The sequence below is a fragment of the Marmota monax genome, unplaced genomic scaffold (genome assembly GCF_021218885.2).
Source record: "Marmota monax isolate L192 unplaced genomic scaffold, Marmota_monax_Labrador192_F-V1.1 WCK01_AAM20220418_F8-fsc00041, whole genome shotgun sequence".
NCBI classification, from domain to species: Eukaryota; Metazoa; Chordata; class Mammalia; order Rodentia; family Sciuridae; genus Marmota; species Marmota monax.
In genome coordinates this window covers 5,884,826-5,905,301 of record NW_026695238.1, presented here as the reverse complement: position 1 = coordinate 5,905,301, position 20,476 = coordinate 5,884,826, and positions in this window count along the sequence as shown.

The following is a 20,476-nucleotide window of genomic DNA, read 5'->3' as shown; positions in this document are numbered from 1 at the left end:
ATTTCCTAATTATGATTATTAGCCTTAAATACGTACATTGTACTTTTTCTTACCCTTAGAGGATGGATTTTTTTTGTAAATACCACTTTTAAAACATAATACATATTTGGGCAGCCTATTTCTGTGAGGCTAGTATTCCCAATAAACGTATCTGCATTTATTTGGAGCCTATTTCTCATATTGTAGTATTTTTATGGGTAATGGTATTTTTATCTCATTCTAGATTCTTTTTATTACCTGACTTTTATTTCGAAAATGATCTTTACATGTTTAATAAACTAATTTCCTGGGCTTACTTCACCTGAAAGCAAGATGCGGTTTTCACCCACATGAATCAAATCACTATTCAAGGACATGGGATTCCTTACCACAGCAATTTTCCTTGCAGTGTGAAAGCAGAAGAAACTCCTGCTACATCTAGCAGAATATGCAAGGACAATATGTGGGAGGGAAATATAAGCCCTTATAAATAAACCTAGGATGCTAAAAATAGACCCAAGTGGACATCAGGTCTTGTGCCTCTTTAGTCCTAAGTATTGTGACAGACAGATATATCCAGAGAAAGGAAGTTGCCTCGCAGTGCAATATCTCTATACTATTTATTGAAGAATAAATGTGGACCATTGAAAAGCTGAGTCTTCTTCCTGCAGCTTCTGAAAAAAGAAATATTAGGATAAGGAAAAAAACAAAAAAACACTGTCCTGTAGCCAAAAAGGACTAGCATGGATCATGAACACCTTTGAGATCATTTTCTTGAGAAACCTATTTAAAAAATGGCTCACAGTAGAATAGTGCTTCCTAACCAGGGGTGACCCTCCCTGTCCTACTGGGAAGTGAGTGCTGCTGGCATGAAGTAGACAGAGGACAGGATGCTGCTCCACAAACCCTAACCTGCCACCCCTAAGAAAGAATTCTTCAACCCACAATGCCAATAGTGTAAGAGCTGAGAAACTTCAGCAACTTAGGAGAACCCCTTCAACTCTCCCTCCACTTCGCCTTTGTTCTCATGGGAGCATTTTTACAGAAAAAAAATGCAGTTTATATTTTCATTAAGGATGATCAAATTACAACTTTGCTTAGGTAACAATCGCATATTTACTATTAAAATGCGTAGGATGCCTCCAATTTGTGTATTGCAAACTTCAAGTTCTTAGAAATATTCAGTGATTGGAGGACTCATAATTCAGTTATTGGGCTTAATTTAAGCACAAACCTTTTGTAGGGCAAAGTAATTCTCCACGCCTTTGCTTCACTTCTGGCATTCCCATCGTGACTAGGGATCTTGTGCCCAGAGATGGCTTGGCAGCTCTGCAGACCTTATCTCCTACCTTATTCTTTGTGTGATTCCTCTTTTATAGCAATCCATACAGACAGCATGATAGCATTTTTACTTTGGGAATTATTTGATTTTCACAAATTATAGTCTTTATAAAAAAAAGAAGTAATTTTCATTGACCATTTTCTGTTGTAACACAAAGGTGGACAGAGGATTTTCTCAGAAAGTTCAAATGCAACTTGCTATAGTAGGATTTCTTTTTAAAATCCTCTGTTCTAGTTTTTTTTTTCCCTGATAGTTCAGTCTGCATTTTATATGATTTAGGATTGACAGGAAGGAAGGCAGTTGTGTTTGCTTGTGCAGTTTAACATGGTATCCTATTAGACTGCAGTACCCTTTTAGATGTTTTGAAGTTCAATGAGAGAAATGCTGTACATGCTCTCTTCTCTCACAGGCTAGCCGCTACATATAAATTAGGAAATCATTGAGTAATTTTCCAGGCACTAACAGCAGTTACTTATATCTGTGTCTTCTAACTAAAACAGATTAGGCATGACTTCTCTTGAACATTTATTTTATGTATCGTCCAGCTACCTTGAAACTTTAGGCTGAATATCTTTAGTATTCTATAATTCAAGATTTTCATGTCATCTATCAAAGATACCCATTATGTGTCCACTGCCTAATGTATTTATATATAAAATATAAACTTCTGCTCTGCTTATTTCTGAATCTAAAAGTATGATCTATAAAGAGAAAAATCTAGTTAAGTAAATTTCTTCTTTTCCTAAAGTCACAGTACCAAGATGTCCTAAACTGAAGAATCATCTAGATTGCTCAATAAAGAAAAAGTTCCATGTAGCCTGATTAATATTTCTGTGGAAGGGGCCTAGGACTCTGTATTTTTAATTAGCACACAGGGACTCACAGCATTTAGTAACTGGGGAGACAGTTCCCTGGGAGAATGTTTGTGTGCGTGTGTGTGTGTGTGTGTGTACATATAAACACTGGAACAGGCACCATTTTAAACTACTAATTGTATTGAATGATTGGGTATCTATTTTTGTTTGATACATAGAGAACATAGGAAAGCATCTAGCACATAGTGAGAATACCTGGTAGATATTGCTCTTTTCTCTTATCATACCTGATGTAGATTCTGGTTGTCATCCCACCACATCAAACTTCAAAAACCACTGGCCCTTCTGGGTCAATAGACCAAAGCTGCGTACTTTTGTGCTCTGTGACTGCTTTTGTCTTTTAACTCAGGTGCCTGTCCAAATTCTTGTCTCTTTTTCATTAACTTCCCCACTTGATTGCTTTCTTATCTCTCCTGTTAATTGAATGTTCCTCCTGATACTGTTTCCAAGAGATGTTTCATTCTTTATCTGGGCACACAAGTAGCCCTTCCTGGGAATTCTAACATTCCATTGATAACCATTGAGGTTTGTGTCTTGATCCTACTTTGAAAGTCTAACTTACCTGTTACCTGGAGTCTGAGACTAATTGTTTAAAATTGACGTGCACTCTCCAGGGATCTTTATGGTCTTTACTCTCTGCAACATGTGTTTACACATTACCTTGGAATGCTCCATTTGAGTAGTCCAAACAATGCACATGTTGTACTTATCATGTGGCTTATGTTGAACCCAGACATACCCGGATGGCAGGTTGGTATTTTCTATAATTTAGAAGGAAATCCCTATGCTTATTCACTGACTTATCTCTAACTATCACTTTTGTTCTGTTTTGACATAATTCTTGTAGCAAGCATAAGAAAGGAATACGAAAGGCCATGTATAACCAATATGCTCCTTTTCTCATTACTCATCAGTGCAGTTTTTTTCTAAGTAAAAAGAAATTTGCTTCATAAATTGAACCTGCAAAATCTGTCACTGAACTAAAGTCAGAGAGAAAGAAGCAGCTTTAAGTTTGGCCTACTATCCATTCATGTAAATTTAAATTCTGTACCTTAGATGAATTATTATATTGCATCTTGTAATTGAGAGATTAGTTCATGTTTTGCTAGGAATTCACACATGTGTTCTAAGAGTACACAAAGAGAATGTTTTATGTATAAAGAATAATTTAATTCTAAAGTGGTAGAAAAAGACAATAGCCTTTGTTTTATCTGCTGATTCAATCCTGTGAGATCCTAATGAAATATATCTGTGACACCTCAGGAAATTCCTAAATGACAAGTGTAGCTTCCTTTGCTCTGTTGAAAGAGGTTAAACTGCCCAGAGCCATAATTTCAAGTCTTAATTGAAGGCTGGCAATTCAACCCTGAGCAGCATCCCAGAAGAATGGCGAAGTCCTCTGTAGGCTTCACACAATGGGAATGCGTGGGCAGATGCCATCTGCAGCTCAGAGGTGGGGGAACAAAAGCACATTTGAGGAAGAGGGAATTTCTTACAGATATGATATAATGGGAAAGATCTGAAAGTCATCCATCACGACAGTGACATGCATCACACCCAACAGCAGCCAGAAGCCCCGAGATGTCACGCACCTCCTGCAGCGTGTCAGGCCTTCTCGAATCAGCACTTTTGTGCATCCGGCCACCTCCCCTTTGTTGCCCACTCGGCTGCACTGCATGGGGAGGCCCGGGAAAGCCTCTGCTCCCCCGCCCCCAACATGTGCTAATGTGGGCTTTAGGATCAGTCACCCCAACAGGCGCTCAGGACGCATTCATCCGGTGACACGGAGTGACAATCGAAGCCGAGCAAGGGTGCCAACACCACCAGATGTTGCTGGATCTCATAAATTGGGTTAGTGCAACCACAGCGTTGCAAGGGGACAGAACAATGCAGGCCACGCGAGGGCTCCTGGCCGCTCAGAAGCGCTCAGATGGACAGCTGCTCAGGGACGCAGAGAATAGGCCAAGGCTTCCGTCCACTTCCTTTCATTGACGTGTGTAGGCCTTCCTTTTAAGTAATCATCTCAAAAAAATGGAAGACAGATTAGGTTAGAAGGGATGGGGGATGGGAATAGGAAAGGCAGAAGAATGAATCGGACATAACTTCTTATTATATATGTATATAATACTATATATGTATATATACGACCAGTGAAACTCCGCCGTGTGTACCACCACAGGACTGGGATTCGAATTAGAATAAGTCAGACTCTGGGCTGGGGATGTGGCTCAAGCGGTAGCGCGCTCGCCTGGCATGCGTGCGGCCCGGGTTCGATCCTCAGCATCACATACAAACAAAGATGTTGTGTCCGCTGAAAACTAAAAACTAAATATTAAAAATTCTCTCTCTCTCTCAAAATAATAATAATAATAATAATAATAATAAGTCAGACTCCCTGTCTGTATAATATGTCAAAATGCACTCTACTGCCACATATATATGAAAAGAACAAATTAAAAAATGAGAAAAAAAAAGATTAACAAGAAAAAAACTATAAGCTCTCTTTTTATATCACTGTGCAATATCTACCTGCCATTTATATCCAAGAGTTATTTGTTTGGTTTCTCAGTACCAGGTGGCCCGCGCACACAAGTGCACGCACACACACACATTTAGCATTAGCATTACTTATAATTACATTTTATTATATTTTCCTGCTTTAACCTCTGTATGCTATGTGCTCCTTATCTCCTATTGGAATCACAAACTTTCCAGACACCCTGGGTAGTGGCCTCACAAGACCTAAGCCAATATTTAACACATACTAGTGATCTGATGTTTGTATTTATAGGATCTTGTTTGTTCCTTTACCTTTTAAAACATTTCCAAAGGTTACATAAGAAAGCTGAACAACTTAAAGAGGGAGAAAAAACAAGGGTTTGAACTGTTGGCTTCAACAGTTTGAAAAATTTGAAAAAATACAAATCTAAACAGTCTAGACTTTATCACTTGAACTGAGGATATTAGTAGCATAAAATTTCTGATTGTTTATTATGATTATGCAGGTTAATATACGAAAAATCAGTCCAACATTTCATGTTCCAGTCTTGTTTATAACCACAGTATAAATGGCCTTTGTAGGAACATCTTAAGTATATTGGTTACTAACTCTAAGGAATCCAGAAAAATCTACAAATAAAGGACCCTTCTTCAGAACAATAACTTGATTGAGTATAAAATAATAGAATCTCTACCTGAACAAATTGTGTTTGGAAATAACATCACAAAAATACCAACCATATTTTGAAGTGGGTAATTCAGGATTATCTGGAAAAATAACATGCTATCTAAACAAGATATACTGTTTTCATGTCTGTTGAACTATCCTTTGTATTTGACCACAAGAATTACTTCTTCCTAAATCCTAATTATTCTTGTTTCTTATAGCATTTTGTGAATCTGAACCACACATATAAAAAGAGTTAATTAATATTATGGTTGGGGTATTGTGTCCATTCCTGAATATATTACCTAATCTGAGTCTTATACGTTGATACAATTTTGACTGCATTTTGAAAGGACTTTTATTTGGAGCATTGATGCTGTAAATATATTTCATATTTATCATGTCTACATATGGCAGAGATGAACAACTTGATGGAAATGACAAGTCCCTACTCTGATGAAAATTTTATTTAGTTCTTATTTATAAAATGTTCTCCAAAATGTAGGTTGAGGGAGGTAACACAACAAAGTTAAGTGTATGATTATTAGTAATTTTTAAGAACAGGTTGATGTTAGGACACAGTAAAACAGAATATCTAACCTGATTCTTCAACTAAATAACTTTCTTTCTTTCTTTCTTTCTTTCTTTCTTTCTTTCTTTCCTTCCTTCCTTCCTTCCTTCCTTCCTTCCTTCTTTTTTTCCTTCTTTCTTTCTTTCTTTCTTTCTTCTAGGGATTAAACTCAAGGGTACTTAACCATTGAGCCACATCACCAATCCTTTTTATATTTTATTTTGAGACAGGGTTTGCTAAGTTATTTAGGGCCTTGCCAAATTGCTGAGGCTGGCTTTGAATTCATGATCCTCTTGCCTCAGCCTCTTGGGCTTCTGGATTACAGGTGTGTGCCACCACCCCAGCTTGATTCCTCAACTTTAAGTCAAACCAAAAAAACAATCATAAGGGCAGTAAGGATGTATTCAATATATGTTTCCTATAAACAAGTTCCATGTGTTACAATTAAACTGTAATTTTAAAAACTAGAATAAATATAGGTAAGAGATTATATTAAAATCATTGGTTTGCATTTAAAATACCTGTACCTTTTTAATCTGGCACTTAGAGACTGACATTTTGACTTTGATGAGTAAACTTTTGTTGTATCTCAGCATAAAATATATGTGGCAATGTAGCTCACACATTACCTATATAAACAGTGAGGACATGTTAGAGAACACATTACATACAGGCTTCCATCACCTCATCCAAATGGCCCTCTGTGACATCCGGTACCTGTAGCAACAATGACTCTTCCACTTATGACATTATGTGATTTGCTCATTTGCTTTGTTGTTCCTCACCCACACTGAAAGTCTTCTACTGGGAGGATAAGGACTTGGCTGCTTCCATACCTACAGCACTCCAAATGCTTAACATAGTGTCTGGCACTCCAAAAAGCCAGGGTGAATGCTTGCATGTGTATGGAATGCACCTGTTCTTTTGCAGAAAATTGGAAGAAGAAACCAAGAAGGCTGTGCATGTGTATAATTAGGATTTTATGATGTCAATTGTCATATAAAACATTTCATTCAAATTAAATGCCTTACTTGGAGTATTTTAATATGCACTTCACAAATAATCTTTTTCAGTGAATCATTTTCAATAAGTACTTTTCCATAGAGCAACTCAAAAGGGAATATGAAAGAAGGTTATAGATGAAGCATGATAAAAGCTTATGATTAAAATTTATGAAATCCTCAAGGTATCATTCCATGAATCAGAAAATAAAAACCCATAAAATCAATTAAATGAAGCCCAATTCAGCACGTTTTATTCGATACTTCAATTTTCTGAATTTTATATACAGTTTGTTTGCCAAAAAGGATGTATTATCTGTCTCCATTAAATTTGTGGATGGCAAGCAGCTATAATGATGATTGATAACAGAAAGCAGCACATATAACATTTTCAAAATTTCAGTTAATGTGTGTAATTTTAGTATAACTTATGGCAAACTAATGATAATCTGAGGTGTTTGTATACAGTAAGCACTTCTAATTCTAATCAGCTATAAATACATAGACAGATGAAAATGTTAACAAAAACAGAAAGTAAATTCCTCAAAGAGAGATTTTACCTGCTTCTCTAGGCCCTTGAGATTACACTTTTGAAAACTGTTAAAAATTAAAGTGAATGATTTCATAGACTTAAAATCTACTTTTCTTACAAATTATCCAAGAGAGCCCGCTTCAGCCACACTTTTTGTGACTATTGCAGTCCTCTTGGCTACCACATCTAAACAACTTTCTCAGACTCCTGGCAAGAGACCAACTTCATACAGTTTCACACCCACGAATAATGTGTCTTAAAAGTATACATGATGTCCTTCTAGAATTCTTTTTGAGGGAAGACCAAAAAAGCATATCTTATTTCCTAGTTCTTATCTTTCAACAAAACTGCATATTTTTTTTGCCAAAATTAATATGCATTTCCATGAGTCAAACATCAAAAAGTATGAATGTCAGACAGTGAAAAGTCCTTCCTTTGCAAAGTTTTTGGAAGTTGGTTTCCCAGTTTTACCAAGAAGCAAATTTACATCTCTGTTTTCTGTTCTGTTTTGCTCTTGGGAATTTCTAGAAAGAAGTGTTTATTAGAGCCATCCATGTTCATCCCCAAGGTTCTGCCTTCTTCCTTGAATTTTCCCTGCAGGCCTGGCTTCTAGGTTGTCTCTCTGATTTCTGTCTGCCTGCCTTTCCTAAAATTTGATCTGTTATTTTATATCTGATCCTGCCATTTTGTAAGGTACCTTCAAAGTAGCAGTGCTAAAGTTTTCCAAATAATCCAGCCCAAGGTCATCACCATCGACTCATACTGTAGCCTTCTGAAATCTCATTTCAACACCATCTCCCCCACATAAACCCCACCCACACAGAAACCTTACTGTCATCTCTCTCTCCAGGACAACTGAGACCTGCTCTTTCTCACCAACAACTTCCATCAAATTGGCCCTGAGCCCCTTAGAACTGCAGGTGCCTCCTCCTCCACACTGCTTCCTGATTTGGGATGATCACCTTCCCCTCTCCTCAGGACTCTGCCTCCGTTTCCTTCATAGGAGGTTTTTCTTATTTTGTTTGTGTTTATCCCAAAGCTCTATGCTATAGTTTTTCTAAACCTCCACCTTGGATGTATCTAACTACTGCTAATACAGCAATCTGCTAAACCCACTCCATTTGCCTAAACCCGTGTTTCTCAAGGCTGATTTTGCTTGTACCCCTTTATCACCCACCCCCATCCCCAAGGACATCTGGCAATGTTGGGGACATTATCACACTGGAAAGTGGTGTTTCTGCCATGCAGTGGGCAGAGCCCAAGTGTGTTGTTCATTATCCTGCAGCTCAGGGAAGTTACCACAGCTAAGAATCCAAATGTCAATGGTAAGCAGGCTGAAATTCATCTCTAATCCAACTGCTACTGAAACTTCCCCATTTGTGTGCCCTGGTCATTTTTGCAGAAAGTCCTAGATTTAGTCTGTAATTGTAATTGTCCTTTCTTTCTTTCCTCATTGCTCTTACTCCACTCAACCACCATCAGTGGAAATTATGTCCACTGATTGTTTTCTGCATACATTCTACTGCCATTACCTCGTGCATGCCTTTGGTTAAAAATATATACAGCTTAATCCATCTCAGTAGCTCAAGTTTTCCTTCCCATGCTTGTGTTTTTGTTAAATGAAATTTCTTTCTCTCTTATGTGGTGCTAAGGATTGAACCCAGTGCCTCACATGTGCAAGGCACGCACTCTACCCCTGAGCCACAGCCTCAGCCCCTAAATGAAATTTATTAACATCAAAAGTTTACTATGGCACTCTTCTGGAGCCCACATATTTTAGGATTCTTTGACAGGTAAGTCCTTACCAGCACCTTCCTTTTGTGCCCTACCTGACCTCCCCATTCCAGAAAAACTGGTTTACTCATTATTCTACATTTTGTTCTAAATGTGATAGCCATATGAAATAATCCTATTATGTTGGTAGTTCTACTACATACCCAAACTGATGATTAGTTAACCATCAACAAAGACTGATCTGTCCTTTTGAAGGTTCTATCCTATCTTATACATCTGAAGATTCCGGAGCTGAGATAACTAGATTTAACTCCTGGCTCTCCCACCTGGAAAACAGACTAGTAATAATACTTACTCCCAGATCTGTTGTGCCACTTAGAATAGTCCTCAACGCACAATAAGCTTCAGATATTTGGGCTATTATTCCAAAGAAGAGCGCTATCTTGTTTCCTTTGCAGAGTCACATTTGTACGCCATATACTGATGTATAGTATAAATAATGCTATTATATATATATTGGTATGGTAGCTAAAATAGTGTATTCTTAAATGCATGAATAATCTAAACATTTTTGACCATGTCATCAACCATATTTTTATGCATATTTTTCTTGAAATATTCAATAAGATTCCAGAAACCTAAAACTTCCTACAAGATACAAGGCCTCCATATACTCACTATTCCCACATCACATTGCCAGGTTATCAAGTTTCTGAAGTTCAGTATTCAACTTGTTCACTATTAATTACAATGTGGCTCTGATCTACTTGGGGAAAACTGCAAAAAGCAATTAAGAACAAACCAGAACCAAGAATAAAGGACAGGCTTTCTTGCTCCTTGTTATCTTTTCCTAGAATGTCGGTGTTTTTCACTCCCCATGGATGCTTGAGAGGTAGAGCAACTCATAAGTAATTTATTTCCAAGCAAAGGAAGGAGGGAAAGAGAAGTTTCTCCCAAACTCTGCTTTCGATACATAGTTGCTCTTGTCTCCTGTTCTTTCCCTTCTTTCTCCTGGCTCTTCTCTCTCCCCTTGAGTGATATTAAGAGCCCAGAAACCAAACACACAGAACAACGTGAATCTGTAACTACAAGACGTTGTGCCTGTCCTAGAGGCTTCTGATATCCATTTTATTTTGTAACTCGAAGGCTTTGCTTTTGCAGTCTCCTTTGGGCAGTATCAAACTCTCTCCAACTCCTCTCTCAACCACCGCCCTCTGAAGTGGAGCTTCTAGAACAACCGAGGATCTGCCTGTAATTACTGCTTAATTCATTTGCATGTGGATGTTCTCATTATAATGTCATTAGCATGGGGAGGGAGTCTGGTTGCCAGAGCAACCAGGAGTGGGGGCAGGTGCAGTTCAGCCTCAATTGGATTCTCTGCTCTGTTTGGTCAAACTCCACCTGTATTCCTGGCTCTTATCACTCTCCTGACTGCCAGAATGCGAACATTCCACAGTGTTACCCTCTTTATTTTGGCTGTGTCTCTGGAATTTCTTGGTAACCTTTATGTTTCAGCCTGATTTTACTAATAACCTCTTTTATTTTAATTGGCCATGCTTGGGAACTTTAGCTTTTGGTCTGTGCTGTCCAATATGGTAGCCACTTACCACATGTAGTTTTTTAGTATTCAGAATGGGATTAGTCTGGATTGAGATATGCTATTAGTGGCATATACACAAAGAGCTTCAAAGACTTCATACGAAACAAAGAATGTAAAATATCCCCTTAGTAATTTTACTAATGTTAAGCCTACATTGAAATGCTAGTATTTTAGATATATAGAGTCAAATAAAGTATTTTATGAAAGTTAATTTCACCTCGTTCATTTTACTATTTAAATATGGCTACTGAAACATTTAATATTAGATATTTGGCTTACTTATATGTTCCACATTATTTTTTTATAAGCAGCACCGTCCTAGATAATGGATACCTTTTCCAAATCTTTCCTCTGATCAGTACTTATCTTAATCCTTATAGACATTTTCAATGGCCGTTGCCCTGTGCAGAACTTTCACATCTAATTCTGTCTGACTACCTAGGAATTTCCTTGTTTTACCCATCATTTTGTAATCACTCTTAGTGGTTAAAGGATTGAATTTTCCCATAAACACAAGAATCCCATCCTACAGAAGTGCTGAAAGATGGCTAAACAGGTCCTTCCTAGGGGCCACTACTTAACAGAATAGCCAATGTAGAAAAACTCAAATTCTATGCTTTTTCTTATGTTGTCAAGAAATCTGCATTCTTATAAAATTAATGGCTGATCTTAGTTCTGCACTTGGAATAAGATAGAGTAAGGGTGCTCCTCTGCCACATGACAGCTGTCCAATAACTTGAGGACAACATCGTGGTGTGTTAAGCTAAGCTACTCTTCCTTGAACATCACCCACCTCCTCAACCATTTCTCGTAAGACATGGCCTCGAGCTCAATCACCCTGTTGCCCTCCCCCAGATTTTTGTCGTTTGTCAATGTCCCTGTAAAAATGTGGGCTCCAGAAGTGAACAGCCATTCCCAATGTGACAGTGCACACTGTGTAGAAGCCAGTGAGACTCTTTTTTGTCTTCATCTGGACATTAGAGTTTGGTTGCTTTAGCTTAAAACTGCATTTGTTTTATCATGTTATCTTTTTGTTGACACATATTGAGCTCTTCATTCAATAAAATTACCCCTTTTTCATATAAATGGCTGTAAAATCACAGCTTCTTTATCATGGAATTATATAACCGATTTGCTAAGGGAGTTTTTATTTGTCATTGCAGAATTTCTGATCGGGGCTTTATTCCATTTTTCCAGTATACCAGCATCATTTCAGGTCTGGTTCTTGCTCTGTGGGTTAGCTAGTCCCTCCCAGTTGTTTACCAAAGACACAAGAAACCTGCTTTTGATGTTGTCTTAATCACTGATAAACATGTTGTACTAGACAGCCATCCTATCCAGTATAATATGGAAGACACCAGTTGGAGAGGTTGAGGCAGGAGGATCACAAGTTCAAAGCCAGCTTCAGCAATTTAACAAGTCCCTAAGCAACTCAGAGAGACCTTGTCTCAAATAAAATAAAATAAAAATGTCTCAATGGTTAAGTTCCAAACCCAGTTAAATCCCCAGTACCAAAAAAAAAAAAAACAAAAAAAAAAAAGATATGAAAGAATTCATTATCTGTGCCTCTAAAGTCAAGATACATTGTGGTGACATCTGATCTAATTGCTCTACCAGAAGGGAAAGCCATCAGCGAGTTTTGACTGGGCACCTACTATGTGTCAGAAATGAGTCTTGTGAGTGGGTTCTGATGCCTTTTAACCACATGTTCCCAGCTGTCCATTTAACAACCTGTTAAGATTGTTAGGACATGTGCCCAGAGATCAGCATTAATTTTACTGGTTGATAATTTGATAATTTCTAGAGTCTAGCCTTTCAACGAGATGCCATTTGTCACTTGCCAATTTCCTCATGCCCCTTTCATTCTCAGGGTATCTTAAAGACTATCAACTGTGACCCTGCGCTTACACCTGTAAGTCGCTTTATTTTCCTGAGAGAGAGCTGGCCCCTATCATTTTTGGTTGTTCTCTGTTTTGGTTGTTTTCCTCCAGTCTCATGTGAAAATGTGCCTGCCTCGCTCACCTTAGCTCACCCTAGCTCACCGGTGCCGCTGGCATCCACCCCAGGACCTGATTGTTGACTGTGGAAATTTTCAATCTTTTTTCCTTCCTTTCCCTTTCCAGTTTTGAAGTCCATCTCTTCATCATAATGAAAACAAAGAAAAATAGCATCACTGAGTTCTGCCTTCTCTCTTTTGTGATTAATACCAAAACATCTTTCCCCAGCAATAATTAACAAATCTGTTTCTCATTAATTTTCTGAAGACAAAAGGCTGATCTAGTTTTATACACATAATTTTCATCAAGCTGTACACAGTGTCACATGCCTGTAGTCCCAGTGACTTGGGAGCTGAGGCAGCAGGATCACAAGTTCACACCAAGCTTGGCAATTTAGCGAAGCCCTGTCTCAATATGAATAAAAAATATAAAGGGCTTGGGTATAGTTCAGTGGTGGACCGCCTATGAGTTTAATCCCTAGTACAAAAAAAAAAAAAAACTTAAAACGTAATTTTCATCAAAAATGAAACAGCCCAATGTGGGAATACAGGCTTATATCCCAGAAGCTGTGGAGGCTGAGGCAGAGGATTGTGAGTTCAAAACCAGCCTCAGCAACTTAGTGAGGCTTTAAGCAACTCAAAGAGACCCTGTCTCAAAATAAAATATAAAAAAGGGCTGGGGGTATGGCTGAGTGGTTAAGTGTCCCTGGGTTCAGTCTCTCCTGCCAAAAAAGAAAAAAAAGAAGAAGAAAAAGAAAGAAAGAAAAAAGAAACCAGGGGTTGTGGCTCATCGATAGAAAGTTTGCCTAGTATGTGTGAGGCACTGGGTTCAATTCTCAGCACCACATATAAATAAATGAATAAAATAAAGTTCATCAACAACTAAATATTTAAAAACTATATAAACTATATATTTTAAAAAAAAGAGAGAAATCAGAGTCCAGAAGGGTTTTTTTTTTTTTTTCCTACACTTAGGTTGATGTATAGATTATTTGAAACTTTTATCTAGCTGGCTTTCCGCCCCCCTCTACTCTGTGTTTCTAACTTATAAAAATGCATTTATATAAAGTGAAAACCTTATTAAAAATTTTCATCATATTGTCTACAGAAACAATCTGTTGAATTTCCTATATAGGACTGATCCTGTTTTTTCCATTTTCTTTATTTTTTAAAATTTTGTTTAATTTAGTTATCTGTGTATTTTATTTATTTGCAGCTTATGAAGAAGCACACAATCTTTTGACATTAACACATTTTGTCGAATAATGTGAAAATAATTATGCTGTCAACTTATGTCAGTCAATGTTTGTATTGTTCCCCAGAGTTCCTATATGTACACAGCACAATAGTTGACCATGGCTGTGTGCTTATGGTCTGTGGTCATACATGGAAATCTTTTCTACAGCAATGTTGTGGTATATCAGGAAAAGTTGTAATTAGGTGCTTGGAAGAAGAGGATGATAAATTGTTTCTACCTATTTTGCCCAAAGGTAAGTGATTATATATAATTGGACAAATCTTAAAAGATACTATAAGCTGTGAGTTTAGTGTTCTGCATGTATAAATGTTACATCCACATTTAGATTGTATCTACTCATTTAATGAGAAGGCAAACTGTGAAAGAGTAATTTGACTAATTCAGTCAAAATTATCATATCAATCATTTGGATATTTCAGAGGAAAGTTTTAAGTGCCTAAATTATCAAAATAATTACTTCATTTCTCCATTCCCCTTCCTCTGTGCATATGAAGAGATAATCTGGCAGACTATTTTATTCTTTTTAGAAAAAGACAGTCATTTAAAATTGGGAACCACCCAATATAATCTCTGAGAACCTTTCACAGTTTTGCATCTGGCATCTTTTGATAAATATTATCTTCTCATTTTTATAGTGATTTTTCCAAAACAAAGAGCATCTTTTCCCAAAGTTATTTGTGAGTATAATGCAAATTAAAGACTGAAGCATAATATTGTAGACTCCTTCCTTACAATATTGCAAAAACAGCCTTGAATTGAATTGGATCACACTGGCTTACTTAACTCAGTTAAAATTGGTAAACATGAAAGAAGCTAGCTACTGATGGTAATTTTATTCATGTCTCAGATTTACAATAACCTCAAATTATTTTGCTTGATTTGTTTTTCCACCAATAATTTAGTTTAATTTATCACTATACAAAATCTGAATGGGTTATCAAAGTATTGAAATATATAATTCTTTTAGGAAACCTGTGATTCTGAGATTGCACTTTTTTTTAACCCAGTGAAAGATTTTGTTACAACCTCCAAGTAAATTTTCTAACCCAGAGATGGCAATGGATTGACTAATTAAAAATGCATCCATCTGTTGGTTTGCTTGTTGCCTTGCTATTTGCAACATGCAGATCTAAGTGGGTTGTTTTATTTATGAAGACCCTCTGTGTGAGTTATGAATTCATAAGCTTGCATTCATAAGCACAATAAAGGTTGACACTGTAACAAAAGTTAAATATACAGACCATTTTCTATATTTTTAATAGATTTGAGTTTTAAAACAAGTAATTTTGGTAAGAAAAAGAAATGTTATATAAAAAAATAAGATTCAACTATTCTCCTTATAGAATTTTTGCAGAAAATATGGGATTTATCAACAAACACATCAAGTTGCATATGACCCATTTGATTTTTACCTTGTATATGAATAGTAGATAATGACTTTCAAGTGACAGAATATAAACCTTTATTTTTCCCCAAGGAAAAGAACTGCTAGAAGTAGGATGATATTATTTTAGAGTTGAAAAGGACCATCAGGGTCTGCATTGGAAGCTAGGGCTTAAAGAGATGCAACTGCTTGTTCAATTTTAGACATTCAGAATCCACAGTTCTTCCCTTCTCATACAATGTTCCTTTCGTTGTTGAATGAGTTTTTATAACACTCTTCATGAAACTCTTTGATTCCCATACTCTGTTTTGTTATATTATAAACAGAATACACTTTCCCTTGATCAAGATTATGTCGTCTCTGTGTTTGGGAGAAAGAGATTTGACTGACATCTGTATTTCATTGTAAATATCAGTTTTAGGAAAGCTGTGGTCATAGTTTTTGACAGTCATGAAAAGAAGTAGGTTGTATTCACGTACATGTACACATTCTGCAACAGATGAAGGTTAGGATTAAAATACTTAAATATACCTGGCACAATGGCACACTCCTGTAATCCCAGCAGCTCAGGAGGCTGAAACAGAAAGATCACAAGTTCAAAGCCAGCCTGAGTATCTTAGCGAGGCCTGAAACAACTCAGTGAGACCTGTCTCTAAATAAAATAGTAAAAAGGTCTGGGGATGTTGCTCAGTTGTTCAGTGCCTGAGTTCAATCCCCCAAAACGACAACAACAACAACAACAAAAAAAAACCCTATGTATAAAAACAGATTGTGATCTGCAAGTGATAGCACATCAAAAGAAGCTGATTCCTTATAAGCTAACAGGACATCCATCTCTAAGTTTCAGACTAATGATGATGTACAGAAAAAAGAATCCTGACACATTGTTAGTGGGAATGCAAATTAATATAGTCAATGTAGAATACTGAACAGAGGTTCCACATAAAAATGAAAATTGAACTACCATATGATCAGGCAATCTTACTTCTGGGTAGTTACCTCCAAAATCAAAATCAGTTTGTCAAAAAGATGTCTACAATCTCATGTTTTTTGGCAGCACTGATAATAATAACCAGGTCATGGGATCAAGCAAAATGTCCATCAACAGATGAATAGATAATGGAAGTGTGGTATATATACATATTGGAATATTACCCAGCCTTTAAAAAGATGACAATTTTGCTATTTGCCACAACCTGGATGGAAATGGAAGTCAGATACAGAAAGAAAAATACTACATATTCTCACCTAAATGTGGAATCTAAAGCAATCAAACTCATAGAAATGAGAATGTTGGTTATAGAGGCTGAGGGATGTGAGGAATGGGGGAATGTTAGGCAATGGTACAAAATCTAGGGGTAACAAAGTATTTTGGGGGATCTACTGCACAGTGTCATGAATATTAACAATAATATGATAAGAGCAATTTAAAGTATCCTCATTATGAAAAATTATAAATATTTAAGGTAACACCTATGTTAATAATCTTGATAAAATTGTCCCATGTCATATTCCTAAATCATAAGTTTGTACCTCATAAATGTATGCAATTATAAAGAGTCAATTTCTAATAAAGAAGAATAAGAACAAGTACAAACAATACTCTGATAGAAAAGCAACATGTGAGACTTTTCAAACGCATCCATCAAGAGAGTAGCTGACATTATAGTCCAATTTTCTATTGCTGCATATTATTTATTCAGAATGGTGAGATTCATCAGGGCATATTTGTGTATACATACAAACAAAATTTGATCAATTTGTCTAATTTAAAACAAATAAATAAAAGCCTTGTTACAATTATTTATGGCCTCACTAATTAGAAGACAACTTAAGGTACAGTAATAGTAAGAGCTAATAATTATTTGTTTTAGGTGCTTTATTTATGTATTTATTTGGTGGGAGAGGGTTCAAGGATTGAACTCAGAGGCATTCAACCACTGAGCCACATCCCCAGACCTATTTTGTATTTGTATTTAGAGACAGGGTCTTACTGAGTGAGTTGCTTAGCACCTCACTCTTGCTGAGGCTGGCTTTGAACTTGCCATCCTCCTGCCTCAGCCTCCTGAGTCACTGGGATTACAGGCGTGCACCACCATGCCTGGCCAGGTGCTTTATTTATATGGAGCATCTCAGTTAATTTTTGCAGCAATCCTGAGTAACCACTCTTGTTAGCCCTAGGTGCAGATGAAGACTTTGAAACTCCCACTTAGGCATTCATTTAACTCCTAGAATAGAAAGAGAATTGTTATGCGTGAGATGAAGAGCAGGGAACAAGACCTGAGGTGAGGTTGAATCCAGTGGCCAGCTATTGTCCTGTAGATGACTCCCTGCTCTGCTTTAGCCTGAATACACATAAATCAAATTTAAGTCTCAATAAAGTTACAAATCACATGTCATGGGTAGTCAGGATTATCCCAAATGGTCAAAACTACCAACGTTAAATCTGTAGGTGAATCTACTGTGCCATAGCAATAAAGCAATACATTTTTTTTTCTAATAAGATTGTTTGAAAAACTAGAATTTTATACAATGGTTAAGTCTGACAATATTTTTAAAAGGTCAAACCTGGGAAAAATGAAAACTTGGGTAAAAATGTAAAAGCACTAGTTTCTCTAACCCTCACTTTTGAATGGCAGTTTGAATCTTCTACACCAGCAAAACTTCTGGCATAATTGCTATCAATCAGCTAAGCTACTTATTTGTGCTTGTTTTGAGTTTGATTCCTTTCCTCTCTTTGTTGGGGGCAAATAAACAACTGGAAGAAGCAGCAAATGTCCATGGCTTTGGGGGATGGTCTGCAGGCTCCTGAAATCAAGAGTTAACTGCAGAGACAATGGGATGTGGAATGGGATATTCTGTTTACAGAAGTGGGCACATTTGTCCAATATGGTACAACATAAGGCCATTCATTTGGTGTGACAGCAAGCAAGGAATTGTGTGAAAATTTACATTTATTCCTCAAATGGCTCTAACAATAGGTCCATAAGGAAAACCAATGCAAATTCTCTGTTTACAGCAAAGAATTAAACCTTCCAAAGTTTAGGGCAATTTTTCAGCTAATTTTTCAGCATCAGCTAGTTCAGTCATAATATATGGATTATTAACAAACTGACTATTTATGAACATACATGTAGAAAGAAATATCCCTCCACACACTGTGTGACTACATGTGGAAATTTATTTTTATGGTTATTATTTTCCAAATGAAAAACAGCCATTGTACATGGAAAAAATGTATGTTTTCCATGGTAAAGAAGGAACTAAAAAGAATCTCAATAATATGGAAAATCAATAACTTATTTGAGGTTTAAAGAGGCAATTTTGTGCAGGTGCTAGTTTTAAGAAGTTGATTTTTAAAAATTTAACAAATTAACCACCCCCCCCCCCAGTATAAATTGCTTTTATTCTGAAGTAAAAGGCAAAAGGTACTACTTGGAAGGCAGATTATTTAAAAATAATGAACCTCAATGACTTACAAAGAATATTTTGGTGATGTGTGAGTACATGCCTGAGTGAGTACAAATGTGTGTGGTATTTTACAGATATGGTCCTTTAGATGACTGCAATATACTTTATATCAAAATACATCAAACCAATCCAAATTGAATTCCAGAGACCAGTATTTTTCTTGGTATTATTTTATTCAGAAGATGGTTTCCTAAAAGCCTGTTTCTATCTATAACCACGTGTAATTTATTGGGGGTTTCCAGAGCCTTAAAATATTAATTCCAAGTACTGCTTCATTTGTTCTCACCAATTTCATCATTTTGAAAATTAATCAACTGTCAAAAAAGTTGAACTCTAAGTGATATTAGATTTAAATTATGCATGTGTGTTTTATCAGAAGAAGAGCAAAACATCACGGGATAATAAATAGATAAATTATCTCTGAAGAGGAATCTGTGTAAACTGAGAATAATCAATCATATGGCTTTAATTTTTAAAATTTGAAGTTTTCACTATTTTTGCAATTCTTCCATCAAGTGTGTAAACACATAATTTCCCAGAATTCTTTACGTTTCTTAGACTTTTTCTATTTTTTTTTCTTAAGTCAAATAAAAGAACTGTTTTTGAAGAGCAACAGCATTCAGAAAAAAAGGATCAGAAAACTATTTTCCTGGTAATTATTAGCTTTACACTCAACAAGTTTAAGGTTCTGGTGAATCAAACATTTGCCAAACATTCCCCATGGATTTGCCAAGCATCTGTGTTAACATCTCAAATAAGCTCCAGGGTTATAAAGTTATTTGCTTGGGTTTATTGGTTACACTCTTGTTCCTGAGCAATTGCTGCTTACTTTTTGCCTGGCTAGATGAAAGATCCAGTTGTTACAAGGGGCAGTGCTCCTAGACAAACAGCAAGGAAGACCATTTGATATAGAAAGATCATATACAATATTTCAATTTTTATCATTCACCATTTTTACTTTTATATCTTATCTCTGATAAAACGAAAATAGAAATAGAAACACAATAAAAACAAAGCTTGAGTATAGTGACTGTAAAAAATAAAACGTAATACAAGATCATGTTAAAATGTACGGACTATTTTAGGTGACTCGTACCTTAATTGAAAGACAGGCATACATGTCTCACATCCAGAGACAAGATGGAAATTAATCCATTTATTTTTAGAAAATATCAGGGTTCCTGGTGATTTTAGCATAAACTAGACTGCTTTTGTTTCAAGGTTCTGAACTTTAGCTGCTCAGGAATAGGAAGGCAACTTTAAGAGTCTCTATAATCAGAATGAAGACAGCACCGAATAAAAACAAAGTAATTAAAATGAAGCCTGCATCTCAATTTGGGCTCTTTTCCTAGAGATCATAATCTAATCTGTGCTAATGACCTATCTCAGTTTTCAGTGAAGTAATCTACTGTACAAAGAGAGATGTCTCAATAGTGTGGCTTCACACTATTCAATGCAACCTCCTTCCAAAATTAAGACATTAAATCATACAGGATGAAATCCATAGAAAATCATAAGCAGAATGTTCCTCCAGCTACTCTCCAATTAGCCAAAACAAATGTTCCCA